At 36.4% G+C, this 23943-nt stretch overlaps 1 pseudogene; it reads left to right on the top strand.

Moving 5' to 3' along the window:
* The first annotated feature begins 8462 nt into the window (after nt 1-8462).
* On the top strand, nt 8463-21954 carry LOC129271309 (macrophage mannose receptor 1-like; annotated as a pseudogene).
* Nucleotides 21955-23943: the final 1989 nt, after the last annotated feature.

Raw genomic sequence — 23943 nt, forward strand, 5'->3', positions numbered from 1 at the left:
TCTTGCCCCGACTCCATTGAGTTGGGGCTTGTCTTTAGGGCAGGAAAATCATCATCTCACTAAAATGTAAACTCTTTAGCAAAGACGGGCAGCCATGTGAGTCCTGCCTGCGGGCATGCAGATCCTGCTCGCAGCCTTCTAAAATGCTGTCTTAATGTCCCTTGTGAGGGGAATGCCCACAGTGGGTGCATCCCGGGAAAACACAAGGGATTCTCCCTCATCATTGGCCAGCCTTAAGGCCTTCAACCTCACCCATTTCAAACAGGATGTTTGGCCTCTTGTGTGTATTTTCAGATATCTTTCTGATAGTGCCTTCAAGAAGAAAAAAAAAACATTTTATTTTGAAATATTTTATATAAATAGTGATGAAACACACAGTATAGAGATCTCGCGGATTAGACAAACATTTTATTAGTAGAGTAATACAAACCTTCATATAACTGAATGTCCACTAAGGTGTCCCCATCTTTCTCTGTCACATGGTCAATGGGAGATATTCAAAACTTTGGCCATAACTTATGTCACTTACAGCAAGCCAGGAGAAGCTTCATTGTCAATTTCCAACCAAATCCTTTCAAAATTATAAAACAGATGATCAAATATTGTATTAGTATAGAAATACAAACCTTCATTTAATTGGATGTCCACTATGTTATCCTTATCCTTCTCGGTACAATGGTCAATGGGAGATTTTTTTAATATAGCCATAACATCTTTCTATTGTTAAATCATCCCTGCTCTGCAGGAGCTTTATTTGTAAATGGACGATTCTATCTTTCTACAAATAATGATTTTGTACATCATGATTCTATTACTAGTCCCTGTACATCCAGTGGATGGTGTGCCTGACACGATATGGTATCAGCTACCCTTTCCTGCTTCTATTTTGCAGTCTTGATTTCATGGATAATGGGATACTCTCTGCAAAGTCCACCTGTAAACAATTGTCCTTTGGCTTTGTCTTTATGTCTTTCAAAGCACTGTTTTTTTCATGAAGGTATTCAGAATTTGATTAGAATTAAAGGAGCAACAATGATAATCAACATAATCATTCACAATCACACAGATGTACAAAGTTAATGAATCAGGACCTCTTAAAAGGAATGCTTTTGTTGATGAGGCCCTACAGCAACAGTTATGAACAATAGTCACTACTTTTAGCATGTGAGCATCTTGTGGCCAGTACATGACCATAGCCTCTCTAAATATCACACACAACTTGTCAACCAGTGTTGTGCAGAAATTACCTTCCATTCACAGAACTTTGAAAAATGCCAGTAGGTAAAGCGGCTTTCACAATTGCTCGTGCGAGCGTTTTTTATCATTTGATCCCAATATATGTTACACACAATCGCAACGGTTGTGGACAGTGCATGCAGTGGCACCACCAATTGTGAAGGGGCTTTACAAATGCCTATTTTTGTTTTAAAAAAAGGCTTTATTATAATGTTTTCTCTCTGAATCGCTCTTTTGCAAGTGTAATAATAATCTGATTTTATCAATTTATACATATGACTACTTTTAGTGCATTGAAATGATGTCTCTAAGAGCTTTGCAGGTATATTGTTCATCCCTGTCATTGGATATTGATTATTAAAGCTATGTTATTGCCATTTCTTGCAGGAAGACATTTGCACTTGCATTAACATTTCCACAATGGTTATGTGAATACTTCCATACAGGTCGTAATCCTTTCTTTTGCATGGAAATTCTCTTTCCGGTGAAATAAGTTTTTTTAGTATACATACATGTAGGTGATAGGTTACCTTTTACAAGGAGTAAACAAAGAAGGCAAACTAAATTTAAAAAAGTGAATGTTGAATCAATTCTGTATTTTTCAAGGTGGTGATTGTCATATGTTAATATTTTTATATGATTTTTAATTTTTTCACTGTTTACCATGTTTAGGTAAATGATCATAATGTAGATGACATTTGATAGGAGCACTGTGTTTATTTTCCATAAAATGTGTTTAAAAAAGTACAACTCCTGATTCATGTTCATATTGGTATGAAATTGCGAAGCTATTTTATTTATGATTTTATTTAATTCTATATCTTGATTATTAAAATTTTCCATTTTATTGGAGAGAACCATGGGGCAATTTAGCTCCACGAGAAAACTGTGGACCAGTATGCATTATATTGTGTCCTGGAATTATATTTTGTAATGTACAAAGTGAACAAAGAGATATATAACCTGTGTATATGAATAAAAGATGTGATTAGTTATTTCTAATTGGAGGTGTTTAATATTTCATTGTTGCGAGTTAGTGGCTGGCCTGGACCCCGTTGCATAAAAGTAACTATTATGTTGACTTTGCCATCCACTGGTAACTACTAATGCAACAATGTTCTGCAGCCAATCAGAATCAAGGGCCTGTATTCTGAAGTCAGGTTAAACTCAGACCATGGTCTAACTCTGTGCTAAAATTATGGGAAGCCAAAAGTGTCAAAATTGTATGTTTCTTATGTTTACTGTGCTCTTTCCTGATTCATCGTTGGTGAGGACAATCATCTATTTGTACTTCCTAGTAGATTTGAGAGCCAAATGAGATGAAATATGATATCTCTATTGTTAGCAATTTATGTAACAATTGGCTATCCATACTTAAACCACAACTTTAAACCTGAGTTTAATTTAAAGGAGAATGAAACCCTTGAAACCAGCTGAATCCATATCAAAGAGAAAAATCAAAGAAACATATTTTTGAAAGTTTGAGGAAGATTGCATGAATAATAAGAAAATTATGAGCATTTGAATATTGAGATCACTAATGCCATGTACATCCTCCCTTTGGCAATGCGACCAAGATCTGTGATGTCACACACGTACAACTCCCTCATTACTTTAGTACTTATTTCACTTATATTCTCACTTATATAGAGTCTATCACAAGGTGAGGTGTTCTCTTTATGAGAGGACAAGTACAGAGGTTTCACAACATTATATCATTGATGAATCGTTTGTCATATGATTAGAATGAGCAAAAAGAGATGTTTTGGGGTATATTTTCAGTGTCCAAAAGGGGACAGTTGTTCATCTGTGACATCATAGATCTTGGTCGCATTGCCAATGGGAGGATCTCCATAGCATTAGTGATCTCGACATTCAAAAGCTCATAACTCTTCTATTGCTAGTTCGATTTTACTCAAGCTTTTGTTGATCTTATTCTTTGATTTTTCTGCTTTCACAAAAGCTAACTTGCTCCAAGAGTTTCATTCTCCTTTAAACCCGACTTCAGAATACGGGCCAAGGTCTCTATTAGAGATACCATTGGCTGGCAGACTTAGCTGTGATAGTAACTATTATGCAACGGCCCTGTTCAGAGAAAGTGAGACAGACTGAGACTAAGACAGAGACAAATAGAGGGACACAAAGAGTACATAGTTATATAAGGATGATAAAGAGGAAGGTGAAGATGGAGATGGAGACAGGGAGGGAAAAATGGAGAGGGGAGGGAAAGAGAGAGGGGGGGGGGAGCGAGTGAGAGAGAAAACACAACAGACAGGGAAACCAAATCTTGTTATGGACAATTCAAAACAACTGAATTATTCAATGCTCTTGTAAATTTAATGTTTCATTTTCACTCTAACTCAAATACGATTGAAGAAGGGAGAGCATTTGGTTTGATTCGGTCTGATAAAATATTGATATGCATCGAAACATTTCTTTCTCAAGAAACACAATGAGAATCAATATCCTAATTGGAATGGCATTGTGTATTGTTGTGAAGAGTGAAGGATTGTGAATTATCTAAAATGAAACCCCTTTTAAAATGTTTTGATCATGATTTTGTTAAAGGAAGATTAATTAAACATCGATCTGTTTGTTATAAATTTCAACTATTTGATAAATATGAATGAAATAAATTAGTCATAATGAAACCTGCAGCTTCCTCAAAACTTGTAAGATTAAATAAAGAAATTTATAAACAAGTAACTGAATACATCAATAGAAAACTAATTATTGATTCAAGAGCACATACAATCGGAGTCTAAATTTTCCATACAACTGGGCAAGTCGATACAAATTGCCCATTTGCTCAAATCGTTATATGTACCATATTAAAAAAAATGACCAGTCATGACAAATGTTATACCAAAGAATTGAGCAGATTGTAGCCTTATGTCTGATCTATATTTCTCTGAAGATAAATTATTATAAATGATTCCCTTTCATAAAAGGATTTTATACAAACTGTGATTTAAATTATTTTTGGAATTATGCTTGTTTCTTTTTCAAAACAATATCAGATTTAATTTGGGACTGTAAATTTAGATAATTGAAACAAATCTGAGTTCTTATGATGTTAGTATAACGGTAGTTTTTCGATGAAATGATGGGCAAAAATTACCAAACAAAATGTATCAGTTAATGCAAGGTTGGCATCAATTTTTGCCCATACCATTGCCCAAATTTTTTCTTGTGGTTCCAAATTTATTGTTACACAACCTTTCTGGAGATTCCTTGACTCTAGTATATCATGTACATATTTGTTGTGGAATTTTGTAAGTACATGGAAACTTATCGTTCCAAACAAAGTTATCACGTAGAGCCGTTTAAATATATTTTTCAAAAGCTGCTGACACTTTGTCATTTAATCTATCTTTGCAGGCAAAAAATATAAATAAATCACGTTTCTGGTGAGGGAAGAATTCGATGAAATAATTTTCAGACTAAACTTAAATTTCTGCCAAATCGATTTTCAGATAAAAATAAACTCAGTTGTAGGACCCTTCCCCTCCCCCGTTTAACTTTTGTACATTAGTACACATGCTATACATGAGCATGGTAGTAATAGAAGACATTATAAGAATATTGGACTAAAGGGCACACACGAGTAATTCAGTTAAAAGTTACCGTATCCAACGATTCTATTATAATGAAACAATTATCACCCAGACGAGGGGAATGTCTATTTGACTTTGAATAAAATCATGAATCTTGTTTTTCTCGTCGGGAAGAGATCATCAAATATTCATCGTTACATACATTTACGTATCAATTATTGACAAACTTTGCCACCCTGCTTTGTCATCGATGCATGATTGTAATTGAGAGCACATCACTATCCAACATACTTTGAAAATGGGCAGTTTGTCAATTTCTCTGCAACCTGGATTGTATAAATCTCGATATGCTCGTGGTAAGCTTAAGATGGTGCTTTCAAATATTGTGTAATTGGTGTGTGAGATTTATGGTGTGTATGGATCCCTGGATGTGTGAGGGTGTGTGTTTGTGAGTGAGAGAGAGAAAGAAAGGCTTTGTATGTGTGTGTATGGGAGAGGGAGTGCGAGTGTGTGTGTGTGTTTTATGTGTGTGTATGTATATACATGTGGTGTGTGAGCAGGGGTGGATCCAGGGGGGCCCCAATTTTTTTTTTACCCATATTTTCCCGATCGGCCTCTCAAAGTTTATTTTTGTTTCTTTGAAGGGGTTGTCCCAGTGGCGTAATGAGCCAACAATTTTGAGGGGGCTCGATATGGCGTATCACGTAAAATTAATAAGTTGGGAGCAAGCGAGCGAGTCAAAATTTTGACATTTTTATTACAAAAATCCAAGTTCGTGATAAATTTTAAAATAATATTTGGAAAATAGTAATATATTTCACCCTTATCCCTTTCCTTTTGTTTTTCTTGGTCGTGAAATGTCCTTTTTTTTGGGGGGGTGCAAATCACCAATGCCTTAACAGTAATTTCTTAGCTTTATTCTTAAAAACAACATAATTGTGTAATAATCTCATAAGCCCTATTCAAATATGTATGTACGTATGTATCTAGATAATTACTGCGAGCGCGAAGCGCGAGCAGAATCTTGTCGAAAAGGGACCCGTTAAGGACGTTTTGAAGTAGGCCATTAAGACGATACATATTTGAACAAATAAATAATGCGAGCGCGAAGCGCGAGCTAAATTTTTTCGACATTCCGACCTAAAAAAATGAGATCAGACGTTCTATGCACTTTTTGTAATCATGAACGGTATAGGTATGAAACCAAATAATTGATGCGAGCGCGAGAGGAAAAAATTGATTTCAAACCTAAAAACAGGACAGTCTATTCATGTTTTGTAAATCATGAAAAAGGATGGTTATAATTTGGTATCTTCCTACATTAATAATGCGAGCGCAAAGCGCGAGCAGAAAAAAAATTATATTCTGAATTGAAACTGGATAATTTAGCACATTTTGAATAAAGATCAAGCTGCCTATTTCAATAAACATGCGTGCGCCGGCATGTTTAAGAATTAGACAGAATCTGAATACATTTCATTTTTTATAATGAAAACCAATAATGCGAGCGCGTAGCTCAAGCTGAAAACATATGATATTCCGATATGAAAAGGGCCAATTTAAAAGCACTATCTAAAGCACTGTGTAAAGAAATTGTGAGGCGGATGTGGATAGCACTCAATAAATGATGCGAGCGCGAAGCGCGAACTGATATGTTATCATTTTGACCTAGGATCGGGACATTCTAGGACATTTTTGTCGTATCAAAATGATGACTCTCTTCATACGATATACCTTTCTGAAAAAGTGACAATATTAGGAATTCCTTTAGAAAAATCATATTTATTAATCTAATAATCCTACACTCTAAAAATATTGGGTAAAAGTGTCCATGAGCGTAATTATGTGTCCAACCAACATTGGGCATTTTCGTTTATCCAGTGTGATGAAAATTCGGCCCATTTAAAAGTAATTGCTGCTTAATTGTTAACCTTACTGGACAATATGCTTCCCGCAATGGGTAAAATAATGCCCCAAATTGGTTGGACACATAATTACCCTCGTGGTGGTAAAAATTATGCCCAATATTTTTTACAGCGTACTGAGTGCGTGAAAATTGTTGACATTGAGGCCTGAAAACTGGATATTTTAAGCATTTTTGTAATCATGAGTAGGATTCATTGGTTGATGTATTTTAACAAATAATGCGAGCGCAAATCGCGGGCCGAAATTTTTTATATAATCTGTCATAAATGCAGGATTTTAATTAATTGTTATAGAATTGATATATAGCTATACATAATTCACCAATCTAAATGCGAGCGCACAGCGCTAACTCATAGGCCTTCATTTTTTTACAATCAGACACCTGAAAAGGGATATTTTGAGAATCTTATGGAATACACAAAGACAATAGGTAGGCCTACTTGGCAAATCAAATAATGCGAGCACACAGCGCAAGCTGCAAAATGATGACATTCACACCTTAAAACAGACATTTTACAGAGCACTTAAAAAATATCAATTGGTAAATCAAACAAAATAATGAAAGCTCGATGTCCGAGCTTAAATATATTTTTTGTATATTGACTTCAAAACTTCATATTTTAAGTGACATACATGTATCAGCCAATTGAGCAAGATTTGTATCCCATCGAACAGGCATTGCGAGCGCGAAAAATTTAATATAGTGACCTGAAATATAAAAAAAAATATTTTCCAAGTCTTCCCCTGACTTTCTTTTATTCACTCGTCTTCTCTTATTTTTCCTCTTCTTTTTTCCTCCTTTCCTCCTTTCCCCTTCTTTTTCTTTTTTTTCTTTCTTTCGCCCTTTTTTTTTCATTTTTTTTCTCCGCCAACGATCCCCCCCCTGGATCCGCCTATGTGTATGAGAGAGGTTATGTAGTTGAGAAAGAGAATGTGTGTGTATAAGGGTGAGGCATGCTTGTGTGAGCCTGTGAGGGTGCACTTACCCATCGTCATGGTAGAAAATGAGGACATACGTACATAGATTTCACATTCAGATCGAGGACAATGCACACCAACGAGGACGTCTTTGGCACGCCGACCCATTGCACAGTTGAAAATTCCACGTATCAGGGAACCGTTCCAGCAACATTTTCGTCTTTCAAAATGTCAGTTCTGATAACTTTCTGTGATTATGATTGGCTTATTCTGCATTGCCATAGCAACTGTCGGATAAAACGTCTGACAAGTCCTTTCATGAAACACTCCCCCGAACGATGTGAGATGTCCTCGGTAATAAGGTTATCGACATTTTCCGGAAAAGGTCCTAAATTTTCAATCTTAAACGTGCAAATTTGCGTATGTGGGCGTGTGTATACATGTAACAGAGACTTTATAGTACACAAAGAATGGCTTGGGTCGATCAGTTCGTAGAATCAAAGGAGGGGGTTGAGCCGGTTCGTAAGAAATTCAAATATGCTCTTATTATTTAAATAGTACGAATTTTGATCTGAAATTTGGCAAATCAGTAGAGTTAATTACGGACTTCCGGAATATGCAAAAAAAAAAAAAATCAAAGATTCGACAGAAAATTAGGTTTGAAATCACTGACGAGCTGTACTACATCTTACCTCAAATCTTCAAATGGAACATGAAGAATACATTTAGTCCCCGTCGTTTGGTTGGTAAAAATATTAACAGGGAATTCTGTTCCCCATCTGCTAGTATTTGACTATTTGTTTTCCCCTTACAGATGGACTTTTCTTTGCACATTCTGGCTGCCTTTTTCGTGCTCAATACAGAAATATACCCCACTATCGGAAAAGGTTTGTTAATTAATATATTCTTATAAAGTGTAATTCTTTGCATATTGGTTGAAAAGGCAAATCGTAAGAGAGATAAAAGGTTAAATGCATCACTGAGGGAAATCCGCTGTTGAGATGTTTGGCGATTAAGGCGTTGATTAATATCAACCCATAAAAATAGAATAATTCCCGTGAGTTTTTTATACTATTCAGAGGTATAATGGGGAATGAATCATATGTTCTTTTGTAAAGAATGTTGCAAGCCTACTCCCAGAACCCTGAAGGGGTAATGAAAAGTCCAACAAAATCTGAAATCTAAATTTATAAAATTAACATATTTGCGCAATGGTTCATCTTGTAGGATGTACAATGGAACGGGTACAATTCAACGGTTCCTGGTACCATTTCTCCCAACACCAATCCAACTTCGTAACAGCTAAGGCATCCTGTCAGAATGTGGGTATGCACCTCGTAACGATCGGATCCCAGGCAGAACAGGACTTCCTGACCTCAAGCATACCTGTGAACAACTCCGAGTTCTGGATCGGTCTTGCCAGTGTGACCTGGCAGGACGGTTCATACCTAATGTACCATATATTCCAAGGATATTCTTATGATTGGGACAATGATGGAACGTTCTTTGTAATGCATATACCGGAAGTACCAACCCAGTGGTTTGACGATGTCATCACCGATAATCACAAGCACATTTGTATATGTGAAAAGGAAGGCGGTGAGTATAGCTGAACTTGGACTCAGACTTAAATTTAAATTTCATATTTAAATTTCGGGGTTATTTATAGCTCAACCCTATTTAGTCCCTGGATATTTTGATTCTTGTCACTCGGGTGGCCTCCCTTAAGATTGCAACGAAAAATTCGCTAGATGGTAAACAAAAATTACATAATCTACTATCTACGCAGTTTAATACATAGGTAGTTTGCACTAAAATAATATGTTATATTTTATATGATTTAAATATGCTTATATATATCAATAAAATCATACTTTGTGCTTTAATTCACTAAATAAAGCTCATAGGATGCTAATTTCTCGTGAAAATATTCTCTATAGCATTCCTAAGAGATTTAAATGATAAGAAAATCCCGCCGAACCAATATCGATTTCTTAAGTTTTTTTATTACTTTTTATATCATGCATTTCTTTGTTATTTTGATGTTCTTTTCAATATCTTTATTGTTTCCTCGATAAAATTCCTCGGCTACATTATTTCAGTCATTAATAGCATAAAAATATAAGCTGTTTCACACATTTTTTTTGTAGGTTTCGATGCAAAGTAAATTGGCAACACTACCATTGTATTGTACAACCAAAGTTAAATGTGATGAATACATCGGTTGAATTGCGTAGGAAATGCGCCAATGTACATTGTATGATCTACAGTAGATAGGAACATAGAGATATATTATACAAATATACAATGACACTCGAGGATCTGGCTAAAACTATTCGCATCGAAGGAACATCATATAGTACTATTCTTCCGAGGGCCATCGGCCCGAGGGAGAATAGTTCTATGTTATGTTCCTGAGTGCAAATAGTTTTAGCCAGTTCCGAGAATGGGTCATTGTATATTTGTTTTATATCCCTTCCACTCATATATATTCTTCATACGATATTCTTCGTTGATACCCGACTTTTACAGCAAAACGATTTTTAATAAGTCGATGATGGAACAATCGTTAAGAAGTTGAGAAAACAATAAGTCTTGTTGTATTGATCGTCTGTTCAGCGAGCGCACCTAGTTAGTGCAGCTCGCCGAAAGTTTCCCGTGGCATGCAGTAGAGAGTACTGTTGGGCTGAGCAGCGCTCTGCTCGCATCGCGCCGCACAGCTCGCGAATCGAGTAGGGGGCGGGGTCAAAAAACGTATAGTTCACTTTTTCCATAAGGAAAAAATGGACTATGCGTGACGTCACCAAGGAAAATGAACTATTTCATGGCAAACGTTTTTCGTAGTAAAACTATTATTTTTCTCCTTGTGTACACTCTCAATACAACAATCTTAAGTAAGGGATATAATACTAGTTATAGGCCCTACTATTATTAGCATCATATTACTGAAAAAATAACGAATCTTATTGCTTTTCATGAAAACCTTCAAAAATCCCCTAAAATGCATGAAAAATCCCCAAACCTACTTTAATCCCCAAATAATTTTTTCCATCCCCGAAAATCCCAAATCCCAAAATTTTTAAAAATTGGGGGATGAAATCCCCAAATGGCAACACAGAATTTAATTTTATCGCAAAAAATATAGAGGGGGGCATTATGACCATTATGCCCCCCAGAGTATTAAAAATGCGCTTCAAGAATGTAGAACGTACAGACACAGCGGCGTTGTTCTTGTATCTTAAAATATATGAACATGATGTGGTTGTTTCTTTGTGGGTTATGAAACAAGAGAAAACCAGGACACGCAGATCAATATTGTTATGAAATTACATCAGTTTTATTACTATTTTTTCTTCAGCCTGTGACGCGGAACATGTGGAATTCGGGGCGTCTTGCTACCTCTTTACCGGAAATTTGTCAACGTTCAACGAATGCAAGACAACGTGCGAGAGCCTCGGGATGCACCTGGTCTATGTAGGTTCCAAGGAAGAACAAGACTTTCTGGAAATCAATCAACCACCACTGACAGCCTCATGGATCGGACTCGGTCCCGTGACCTGGCTCGATGATTCCGCGCTGACCTATGCAAATTTCGGCACGACCCCTTCGACATTCGATGACGATGGAGAAGTTTTCGTGATGAAGGCGTCGTCTTCCTTCCAGTGGTTCGATGATGACGGTTCCAACCTTCACTTTGGTATTTGCGAATATTACGGAGGTGCGATCCTGTGTAGACGATTGTTGGAATAGTTTATATCCAGAAAAAAAAATGATAAAAAGATCAAAGTATCAAATGTGGGATCAAATGACCCTTATTTTAAAACAGTTCATGATGCAGATTTATTAGAATTCAAGACTATAATTTGACTATGAACGTCCAAACGACATGTGTGTTTCAGTTTTCCTTAGTTTCCCTTTATTTGGTCCTACATCGCAGTTGAGAAAGTGTAAATAAGATTTACAATAATTTGACCATAAATATAGTATAAAATGAAACGTTGGCTCTTACAAGACTGACACAGCCCTTAACCCTATCTAGGCCGGGGGGGGGGGGGTTCTCGGCCGGAGCCCCCCCCCCCCTCGACGATTCGCGCAATATTTTCGCTGCGCAAAATTTCTTTTTACCGCGCCGCTCGCTGACTTTTTTCTTTCAAGTCTTGCGTATTTGTTTATACCAATTTTGACATTATTTTGTAAGTGCATGTAGGGCAAAAAATTGCTCAATAACGTGATTTTATGTAGGCCTACAAAGTCAATGCAAATTGTGTTTTCAACCAAAAATAATAAATGTATGATTATTTTTAGTTTCGCAGTCTAAATTGATTTTTTTATGCTGCTTCTGATCTCAAAAGAGTCCCCGACGAAGTTCATTGAAAAAAAAAAGACAAACAAAAGGTAAAAAACAAAGAAATACATAAGAAATTCAAAAAATCAACATAATACATAAGAAATTGATCTGATATCGCCATTTTTCACGTACATTTGCTAAGAACACCATAAAGAGTTTTTATACCATAAATAGAACATTTTGAGCTTTATTTAGGGAGCTAGAAGAAAAACTAATTTTGCATACTATAATTACTCATAAATTAGCATAATCACTGAGCAATTTGCATGAAATAAATTACTATAAAATTTTGTAGATTATGTCCCAGACAACCTGCGTGCCAATTTCCGGCGACCGAGATCTCAAGGCCCCCCCCCCATACACTGTAAAAATGAAGTGCTAACTTAGCACTTACAGTGCTTGTATAGTGACTGCACTACGAGTGCTGATTTTCTAGTTTAAATTTAAACTAGAAAATCAGCACTCGTAGTGCAGTCACTATATACAATTACTGCAAGCGCTAAATTAGCACTTAATTTGTTACAGTAAATGATTTCCCGATATACCCCGGCCTAGATAGGGTTAAAGCCCGGGGGGGGGGGCACTCGACCAAAAAAGTGGTAGGGGTGTGCCGCGGGCGAGGCAAAAACGGGGGCCTTGGAGCGGGCTTATTGTAAAAAGGAGGGTCCTCGGAACGGGCTTCGGAACTACAAATGTTTGTGAAAACGGGGGTCCTCGGAACGGATCTCCGTATCTCTGTGAGTGCGTATGCACCCCTATGGAACGGGCAATCGTGCATGACGCAGCTAGCGCGGCCTCCGCCGGGTGCGCTCGCGCTTAGGCGATGGTCGAAAAGCGCTCTACGGCCGCTTTTCACCAAAATTGTAGCAGATCAATGCGACCGGAACGGCGTAACGAAAAATATGCGAAGCTTTGGAGCTGATTTCTTTCTTCTTTTTTCTCGATAAGAAGGAAATGCTATGCCTTGGAGCGGCTTTCTTTGTTCTTTTTCTCAATAATACAAAAATGCTATGCCTTGGAACGGAAATTTGAGTGTAAAAATGGGGGTCCCCTCCGCGGCACATACCCACTATGCATTATATACTGAGTGCCCCCCCCCCCCCGGGGGTTAAAGATAGATCAATGTGAATTTCATCCCCTATAACGTTTGTTATGAAGTCTCCGTCAAGTCCACAGCTTCCCTTCATATTGAATATATTCCATGATTTATATTGCTATCGAAGTTGGCCCTTGATGCTTTTCGAAAATGTAATTGCGTTCTTAATAGATGTTTTATGAATTGAAAATCCGTACACATTAAGTATATGGTGACATACTATTGAAGTAGATAAACAGGTAGCCTAATTAATATCTTATTTTCTTCCATTTTCCCCTCTTTATTTTCCAGATTGTACTCCCTCTTATAATGGGTCTTGCTATTCCATTTATGTAATTACCAGCAATTTCTCGACGACGAGATCAGCTTGCGAGAACGACGGAATGCATCTCGTCTCGATAGGCTCCGCGGGAGAGCAAAACTTTTTGGCGGACTTTGTGGTCTCGATTATTCCCGATAACAGCACCGATTACTGGGTTGGGTTAGAGAGTTTTAAATGGGAGGATGGTTCACGAATGGCATTTAACAGTTTCAGGGGGTATTCATATGATTTTGACGAGATGGGGATGTGCTTTACCATGTATACACCAAGGTATCGACCCCAATGGTTTGACTATGCAACCGACCCTTCGGTAGAAGGACATTACATATGTGAAACAGAAGAGGGTAAGTGCTGATCAACATATCAAAGAGATCAATTAAAAAATTGCTATTCACACGGTGCTAAGAAAGCTCGGCTGAAACAGCCTCAACTATTGAGAATCATAAAGAATTCCTCATTAAATTTCATTGTAAAATAATACCAAATGATTGGAGGCTAGATCATTCTGCAAAGAATAATTGAATAGGCGATAGCCTAGGCCTATGTATTACTTGCATTCGTGTGTGTCTGGGTGTATGTGGCTGGGTGTGTGTGTTTGGTGCTTAGGTATTTAGACATTTTTAGTGTTTGGGGATGTCGGTGCGTTTTGGGGTCATCAAGAGTGCAGCTTAAAAAGTGTGTGGGTGTGTGTGCGACATAATGGTTAGTCGCGTGCATTTGAGTGTACGAAAGTCCACACACATGCAGCTTCAACACAGGAACAGTGGTTTTCATGAACGTAATATTGCAGAAATCCGGGTATATCTTTATAACTCTTAATGATCTCACACCAGATTGATAGTGTGAAAATTTTATCAAATTCCATTAATTTGATGTAAATATTATTACAATTAATTGACTATTTACGTCTCGCTGTTCATTTGAAAGTGCTCATGTTCACAACTCTTGCTATGGCAAACGGTCTGAAACCACCCATATTTTCGAGACACTGGCACTTTTGTTTTCCCACTGGAATATCCCAAAGGGTAAAAAAGGTCGAGATTGATTGTCATCTTAATGCTAAATAGATTATCTACATTTTGATGTATAATTCTTTATGACTGGTATGATGGTTACATTTCATTTTTCTCCCAAACTTTGAGATCGAGCAGGCAGGACATGGCATATTTCTGTGTACAACGTCACGTGACTAACGTATGATAGTTTCCGTTCCTAGACCCTTTTCATTTGAAACAATTAATACAGTCCAAACTGACTTAATTAACGCATTTAACGTTGAAAGTAACAATGTTCTTGTACCATAAAGCTTTGCCTACAGATATTTATAATATAGCACAGTTTGAGGAAGCAAATATCGAGTCCGGAATTGATTTGATTTGCAATAGGGTCTGCGTAAGTATACTATATAATAGCAGGCTAGCATCGTCTGCTACGTAAACTAAATGAGCGAACATGCCTGAAACTAACCATTATGTAGCTTAATTCAATTTAATTGCTTAAATTATCTAAACTTTTGATCAAAATCATCTATTTCGAAAAAAAAAAATCGAAACTTTCTCGAAAATTAGGAATGGATAAGAATGATTAACAATAGATAATACATTATTATGCTGTAAAAAACTAACAGAATTGCGCATACGGCTAACATCCTAGTATGATAAAAAAAAACTTTACCTCTGTATTCCCGGCTATGTCAGAGTTTTTTTGTTAGGCATTCTTGACGACGTTGGACACAGATGAAATAAAAGAGACAAAGAGGTAATGCATTGCACTTCCAACAAAGTTAATTTCTATGTATTCTTCAAATTTTCGACGCAAACCTAACGTCTTCGTGATATATATATATATATATATATATATGTATATATATATATATATATATATATATATATATATATATATATATATTATATATGTTTATATTATATCAAATGACATTCACTTTATTGTTTTCTACAACTTCAGTACCTTGCCATTCACTTCAAGTCGAACACAATGGATCTTGTTATTTCATCTCCCAAAACAAATCGACTTACCCTGCATCCAAATCATTCTGTGAGACACTTGATATGCATCTAGTTTACATTGGGTCCAAAGAAGAGAGCGACTTCCTGGAGTCTAACGGCCCATTGGGCAAGAACGTATGGATTGGATTAAGTGCCGTGACTTGGCTTGATAATTCCACCCTCACCTTCGCACACTTTGGCACCACCGCCTCGGCGTTTGATGATGGTGGAATCTCTTTCGTCATGAATTCGTCATCTTCTTTCCAATGGTTTGATGATGACAGCAGTAGCCAGCATTACTACATTTGTGAGCAGGAAGTTGGTGAGTTGACCGGGCTGCTGTGGAACTGACCGAGAGATCTTTATATTCTTAAAGGGGAAGTTCACCCTGACAAAAAGTTTATTGTAAAAATAGCGGAAAGAATAATACAAATATTTTGGCGAAAATGAAGGTTTTAGGAAAATCCATCAAAGAAGTTATGATTTTATTAATTCATTTGTGACGTCAAATGCGAGCAGCTTTCCTCCATATCGTATGGTAAAAATCAATGAAATTTCATTTTCTTTTAAAAAAATTAAAAGGTTTTTATTGTACCTTTAGTATATCAATACACAAATGACTTCCGCTCCTAAAAACGAAATAAAAAATAAGTCATCACGAACCATCAAAAAATAAATTTTATGTATTTTATATTGCATAACATATGAGGCAGCCAGAGCTGTCGCTAAGGAGGGTGGGGTGCGACCCCCCCCCCATCTCTGGCAATCTTCGGAAATCTCTGCGGCTGCCGGGGGGGGGGGGAAAGAAGAAAGGGGGCAGGGGAATAAAAGGAAGGGGAACCAAGAAAATTAAAAAAGATAAAGAAGGAAAGAGAAAAAGGGGAAAGGGGATAGAGAAGGGCAGGTGTACGTCGGCGAGATTTTAAGGTGAATGTGTCGGTCAGTCGGTGCAAATAGAAATGCGGGTTTGAGATGTTAACCATTTGGAAAAAATAATTGTTGTTTATTTTACAAGCGCTGTTTGACTTACGCCGGTCGGAAAAAATGATGACCTGTCGGGTCGCGCAGGATTGTTCCAATTGCTTCATGTACTGACAGTGATTAAAATGTAACTGTCGGATCAATCAGGGCTGTTCCAACTGCCTCATGTACTGACATTGATTATAATGTCCCGGTTGTATATAGATCTAAATCGGCAAAAAAAATCATCTCGCGCGCTTCGCGCTCGCATCCTTCATTATTTTAGGGAGATCCATACCATCTTCACAATTTTCTTACTAGCTGGACAGCGCTAATAAAGTTCCCTTTCGGGTCAGTAAATGAAAAAAAAATCAAATTCTTTATTGAGATACACAGCTTGTTCTCGATTGCAAAACGTTTTGCAACGTCCACCAGTTTTGATTTAGTCGGAATATCAAACATTTGCTGGGCCTGATACCCGTCGTTTTCATTAATTAGAAAAGAACAAACACACTAAGAAATCCCGGTGCAAATGGGGTGTACGATACGTGCGTACACCCCTTAATACCATCGAGGTGCAAGTTAGCTCTTATGCGAGAGTACGTGCCTGTTGCACACCCCTGTACTCTTTGCGCGCACCCCACCAGTGTCGCTGATAGACGTATGCTATAGATAAAGTTGATTTGTGATCGAAGATTACCCGAAATAACAATGCACTAACGACACACTTTACCGAAGTGAAATTATTTGTTAAATATTTAATATATATTTGATAATTGTTTCAAAAACACTTTTGATTACGTATACACTTGGAGAAACAGTAAATATATCTACTTAAATTACAACTATCAGCACAAGTAAAAAAAAGAATCAGATCATATCGCTAGTAACCTCATCCAATCTCAGCGCTTCTCGCTGGCATAGCGGGAAGAATCTCGACTACAGATAAAACGAGGTAAGTTCAAGTCCCAACTAAAGTAACTAAAAAATCGATACAGAAATTGAATGGACCGGAAGTCTCGACAACCTTATGTGGGGGTACATTAAGCACCATAAGGGGTAGACGTGTACACCCTCTAAGGTTCAGATAGACACCCAAAATAGGGGTGCACGCACACTGTACACCCCTATTTGGGGTGTATGATGTGTGCACCCCTAGGGGTACTCATATAGGGACAAGCCTGTGCACCCCTAGGGGTGTAAAATTGAACCCGAATTTCTTAGTGTGACGAGTCTCCCATTTTAAATTCTAGATCTAAAAAAAATCAGCCTGTGCTACGCGCTAGCAATAATTTTTTATTGAGATACACATATCTTGATATTTGTATTAAAAATTGCTTAAAATGTCCAGTTGTCAGGTCATATTATCAGTATATACCCATCCTGTTCAAGGTTAGATGCTTCGAATGTCCTGTTTTAAGGTCAAAATAAGTCTATTAAAAAAAACCAGCTCTTGCTCCGCGCTCTAAAACTGTGTTGTTTATAAAAAACGTGCTAAAAACTGTCAAGTTTTCAGGACGGAATCTCAAAAATTTTCAGCTCGCGCTTCGCTCTCTCATCAATTGTTTAGTTAGATACCTATCCTGTTCAAGATTAGAAACAAAAACTTAAAATGTTCGTTTTCCCGTAAAAAATATCAAAATTTTGGGCTCACATAAATTGTTTGATTGCATACTCATTTTGTTCGTTACTGCAAAGGTGCTTAGATATCTGGTTTTTGACCAAAATGAAAAAAAAATCAGCCCGAGCTTCACGCTCGCATTATCTTTTTGGTGACATAATATGTATTATATTCATATGATAGGCCCCCTATTCATTTTATCCCATGAGTCACTGCAATATTTCAAAATTTCGGCTCGCGTTCAGCGCCATAATAAAAATGTTTAGTTGGATGCGCATATCGTCCATGTCCTAGGTCTAAATCTAAGTATAAAAAGTCAGTTCGCGCTTAGCGCTGTAATACCAAGTTCTTATTAAAACTGGGCTTGAACTGTTTCAAGATTTGAATACAAACTATTTTCAACTCGCGCTTCGCGCTTGCATCAAAAATATTGTTTGATTTCTATTTATTCTATTTATGATTGCGAAAAGTGGTTAACCTGTCCATTTTTCAATCATAATCTAAAACTTGTTTAGCTCGCGCTTGCATTATTTGATTGGTGAGATATATATTCTATTTATGAGTTTATGATTAGAAAAAGTGCTTGGAATTTTTAGGTCGGGAAATCAAAAATTCTGCTCGCGCTCGCATGAATTGCTATGCATATTATTCATACAAGAAGCGCTTGAAGTGTCAATTTTTCTGAGTAGTCGGAAATCAAACTTTTCAGCTCGCATCAGTTGTTTGCTTGATATATCCATCCTCTTCATACTTAGGTCGAAATATAAACATTTTCAGATCGCGCTTCGCGCTCTGAAAATGTTGCGTTTTGGATTGGTGAGATATGTATTCTATTCATGGATCATTGCGAACAGTCTGTAACCGGTCTTTCTGCAGGCCTGTATATTAAAAATTTCAGCTCGCAGGATAGTTTAGTTGAATACGCATCTATTTCATGAAAAGCTGCTCAAAATATTTAATTTTTAGGTCTAAATATATTAATATCCAAAATATTTAGCTAGCGCTTTGCGGTCGCATGGTGATTTATTTTCAGGCCACCTATCACGTTTGTAAGAATGAAATTTTAGTTAGGACTATTAAACTCCCTAAAAAGTGAAATAGTAATAATAATAATAAATTTTTGCGACGGGGAAAATGTAAATGAAAGTCATTTTCCGCCCCCTTCGATTGATGAAAGCTGGATCTGCCCCAGGATATAACGAAAGAACACGAGACTGAGAAGAATGGGGAACTCTACCATGACTCATGGTCGTTGGTAATCGGTACCGATATTTGTTGGTAATCAGGGCCTCACCGTGACCCCCCCCCCTCCCTCCATTGGAAAATGCCTAGCAACTCTCCTGGGGGTAGCTGCTCGTTTATGACGTCACAGAAAAAAAAACTTGAAATTTTAATAACTTTCTTAATCTTTAATGAATTTTCCTGAAACCTTCACTAATATATATTTTTTAATATTTTCTGCCATTTTGACAAAATTTTCGTCAGGGTGAACATCCCCTGTAGGTTACGCACCACAGCAAAAATGTCGCTTTTTAATAGGCTAAATTTTCTCATTTATTTATATTTTCCATCCAAATCTTTTTTTATAGACTTTGAATTAAATTCGTTTTGATAACAAGCATCACATGTATATCAATGAATGCATTTCTGTCGATGGTCTAAAAAAAATCCTGAAATTGAGTGAAGCAACATAGTCATAATATTTTTTTCCTCAAATGAACGTCTTAAAAAGTAAGTACATCGTTAAAATTAGGATAACCGTTATAATCTAGAGATTTTGCAAAGCTTGTAACATCCGATCAAATGAGATGCACGAAGGAAGTTAAAATTTCAGTTTAAAGAATATAATTTTCATTATTCATTTAATGATGATATACATGTATCTTTTGTTATAGATGCAACCGAATCTTCAACAATCGCCCCCTATACAAGTGAAAGTGATAATGAGGAAGAGGAATGCACCACAGCTGTTTTAGAGCCGTCAACTGATGCAATATCAGCAACATCTACCACACCCCCTGCACAGGTTGTGGCTGCAACATCTACCACATCCACTGCACAAGTTGTGGCTGCAACAACTGCAACATCTACCACACCCACTGCACAAGTTGTGGCTGCAACAACTGTCTCCTCTGCTCCTAAGTCAGGTAAGCACTCTTGCGATTATCATGCCTAATGTTGATCTGAAGAATTGTCTTTGCGTTTGTTATTATCATTAATTATTATTATCATTATTATTGCTATTAATATAAAATATTATTATAAAAAACAAGAATAATATAGGATTTGTATAGCGCACGTCTCCACCATGCTAGGTGCTCAAGGCGCTCTTATATTACCCCGGCTAAGCTAGTCTACCGATTCAGGTGCGCACAGCTTTTTGAGGAATTACTTCCTGCCGGTACCCATTTACCTCACCACAATGTGGATAAATTTCTTGCTGAAGGAAAACACGCCATGGTTTGGAATCGAACCCACGTCCTTCAGATTGAAAGACGAGAATCTCCACCACTAGACCACGACGCCCCCATTATCATCACTATTATCATCATCACTATGATTATTTTTTATATTATTATTATCATTATCATCATTATTACTATATTGATATAAGTAATAGTATTATAATGATTTAGTATTACTACCGATCTTGTTATCGTTACTAAAGCATTATTATCATCTTTCCATTCTTATTACTCCTATTATTCATACATTTATTCTATTTATGTTTATAAGAGGTTTCACTATTTTAGTATCATGATTGTATGTGTATGTAAACAAAAATGTAAATGTAGGTAATAAAATAGAAAAAATGTATACCGCACATGTTCAACGAATAATTATGTTTCCATAATATTGCGCAAAATAATTGGTATTGATTAATTTCGGGTGAAAGTCATCGACAGACTGTGTCATTCAATAGAAGCATTGAATCATTCATCTTTACATGGTGTTATTGCGAGCGGAATTGAATACCAAGTTCACCGCTCCAGACTCGCCGCGATAACAAAGGCGAGGATTTGGAAGAAGAAAAATGGTGTCTCTGAATTATTTGACATTGATTTCATATCAAAGTGATTTCGGAACTTTGCAGAACATTACAATCATGAGCTACATTATCTACGCGCTATAAAATGAGTGTAATTGTTCATGTTGGTGTGTAAAGTTTAATCTCATATAATGATTAGGCATATGCTTCAAACGAAGAAAATATGTGCAACTGACCGGAATCACTAAATGATTTTCTATACAGAACCATTTCATGATATGATATATATATCGACATTGCCATTCATTTCATAACTTCGTGTTCCTATATCTATCGGTCTGACTGAACTAAATTATATGCCAATCCTGCAAATAATTCAAGAATTGGGCCCATATCTTCCGAAAAGACTTAGTCAAAACGCCATCAGTGGCCCGTTGCAGAAAGAGTTGCGTTTAAACGCAAGTCAAAATATCAAGCGCAAGTCCCGAATAATGGTGCTTCATTGGCTGAAAATCAAGTTGCGCAAGATTGTTTTTAGTTGCGTTTGACGCAACTCTTTCTGCAACGGGCCCATCTTGATCAAGTAAAAGGCCCTACAATGAATCATTTATTGTTAATTAGATTTCGTGTATTCATTTATTTGTTGCTACTTTGGCAATTTGATTATAATCTCAATAAATACCACATTGTTTAATATCATTCATATCTTCCTCTTGTAACATTACAATAGGTCTTAAGCGATCCACATACTTTAAGACTCTGATTAGGGGTAAAGCCATCGTCAGTGACCACGTCAGCTTCTCCTTCACGGCTTCAAGGGTCATCGATTGCGGCCGCGGCTGCCTCGAAGACGGCTCCTGTTCCTGTTTCACGTACATCGCCGAGGAGAGCATGTGCCTCCTTGCCAACAGTTGCCCAACATCATTCATATCTGATTACGAAAGACACCCTGGAGCTGTAACATATTCAACTTAAATCCAATCTTTGGTTGTTTTCTTTGCTTGTAAATTATCATGATTAAATGATCCTGAAAATTATTTTAGCAATCAGATTTGAGTGCTTTTCAATGACCCGTACGTACTCTGAAGCCCAGTTTAAATTAACGTTGGCCATGGCCTAACTCTATGCTAAAATATTATGGGAAGCCAAATAGTGTTAATTTTATCTCTGACTGGGTAAATCCTTGGACACATCCCAATTTTTTGTTTGGTATATGTATGTACATTCTTTTGAAAGTTATCATATTAATAAAATATTATTTTTATCTTTGTTTTTATGCGAATAAATAAAAAACTGAACGGAATTATATTTTTTCTAATTATTATGAGGTAAGTTAAGCTATAATGGTAAAGCAAATTGATTAAGTTATTCCGTGATAGCTAAGAATGACACTTATGAGAGCATATCAAATGAGCTCATAAACTCATGAAAATGTGCTGTTTGAGATTTATGGCACAATTGGCTTTTCATACTTAATCCTTTAGATCAGAGTTTAGATTAAATCCGAGTTCATAATATGGGCGTATGTCTCATGCTTCAGGTCAGATTGACTTCGGGTCCACTTTCGCGTTGAGATCTCTCCCATATTATGGAGCAATAGATTTGGAGAGATGTTCTGGAGACACTTTTTTTTAATGAACGCCATGAAGTGGGAAATGCGTGTAGTTCGAATCTATTCTCTTGTATATTCCTTTGAACAAGATTATGTATCACATTCTATTTTCTCGTTCATGTATATTATATATTCCTTAGGATTATGATTATGCCTTTTCTTCTAATTTCATACATATTATATATACCTGTGATCATGAATATGTATTATACTCTATTCTCTTGTCTCTTATAATATACCCTTGTTCATTATTATGAATTATGATTGATTTTCGTCTATTATACATTCCTTTCTTCATGATTATGTATCACATTGATTGATTTTATTTATTTATTTATTTATTTATTTATTTCTGATATTTTGACAGGGTAGCCCATTCACCAATACGTAGTGGTCTTCCATGGGGCCCTGAATAACAATAAACATATTTTAAAAAATGCTTAACGTATGTACCGAATGTTACGGCATTAAGATTCACATTAGAATTTGAATGTAAAACGAAACATTAACAAACTTAGCAGCAAACAAAACGCAGACAGGCACTCGTTTGACGTATGATCAAATATCAATAAATCAATTTAACTAAGAACGACATCTTGAAAATACTGATAATATACACCAAATCATCAAGGTCACACAAAATACGCACACCAGTGGATGTTCCGCAAGTTATTTATAAATTACAAGTTCTTCTAAACATTCTCTTAAATGAAATGACAGAAGGAGCTGTTCTAATTGAATTATCAAGCTTATTCCATTCAAATATTGAAGATACAATTGTACTACACTTATAACAATCAGTGCGAAACTTAGGCACGCGTAAATATCCACTGTCTCTCTGTCTGGTATGATGTTCATGTACATCATTTGGATTGGTTAAGTTTACCTGAAGGTAAGAAGGTGCTAAATTATGAACACATTTTATTTGGTTGGAGCATCCAAGAAAATTTAAAACGTGGTTGTTGGTTACATTTTTGTGTCAAAAAATGATTCAAGTTCAGTTTTCATTTATTATAAAAGTACGTGATATGATATGGAAAATTCAAGCATAAATACACTTTTAAAACAGAGAGTAAAATTTTACCCAATATTGGGTAGAAAGGAAACATGCATGTTTTCTCATTGGGTAATTTTTTCTCACAATATTGGGCAAAATGCATGTTTGAAGGGTAGATTTCGACGCAACATTGCATAAAATGTACAAAATATTTGATATCTTTTTACCCAACAAACACGCATGTTCCCTTGTAACCCAATATTGGGTAAATTTTTTTTAGAGTGTAAGTCGAAAGTATGTGAAATTATAAAAGACATAGTAATTACTACTAATATATTCGGATACAGAACGAGCC

This window comes from Lytechinus pictus, chromosome 11 (assembly GCF_037042905.1).
Source record: "Lytechinus pictus isolate F3 Inbred chromosome 11, Lp3.0, whole genome shotgun sequence".
Taxonomy (NCBI): domain Eukaryota; kingdom Metazoa; phylum Echinodermata; class Echinoidea; order Temnopleuroida; family Toxopneustidae; genus Lytechinus; species Lytechinus pictus.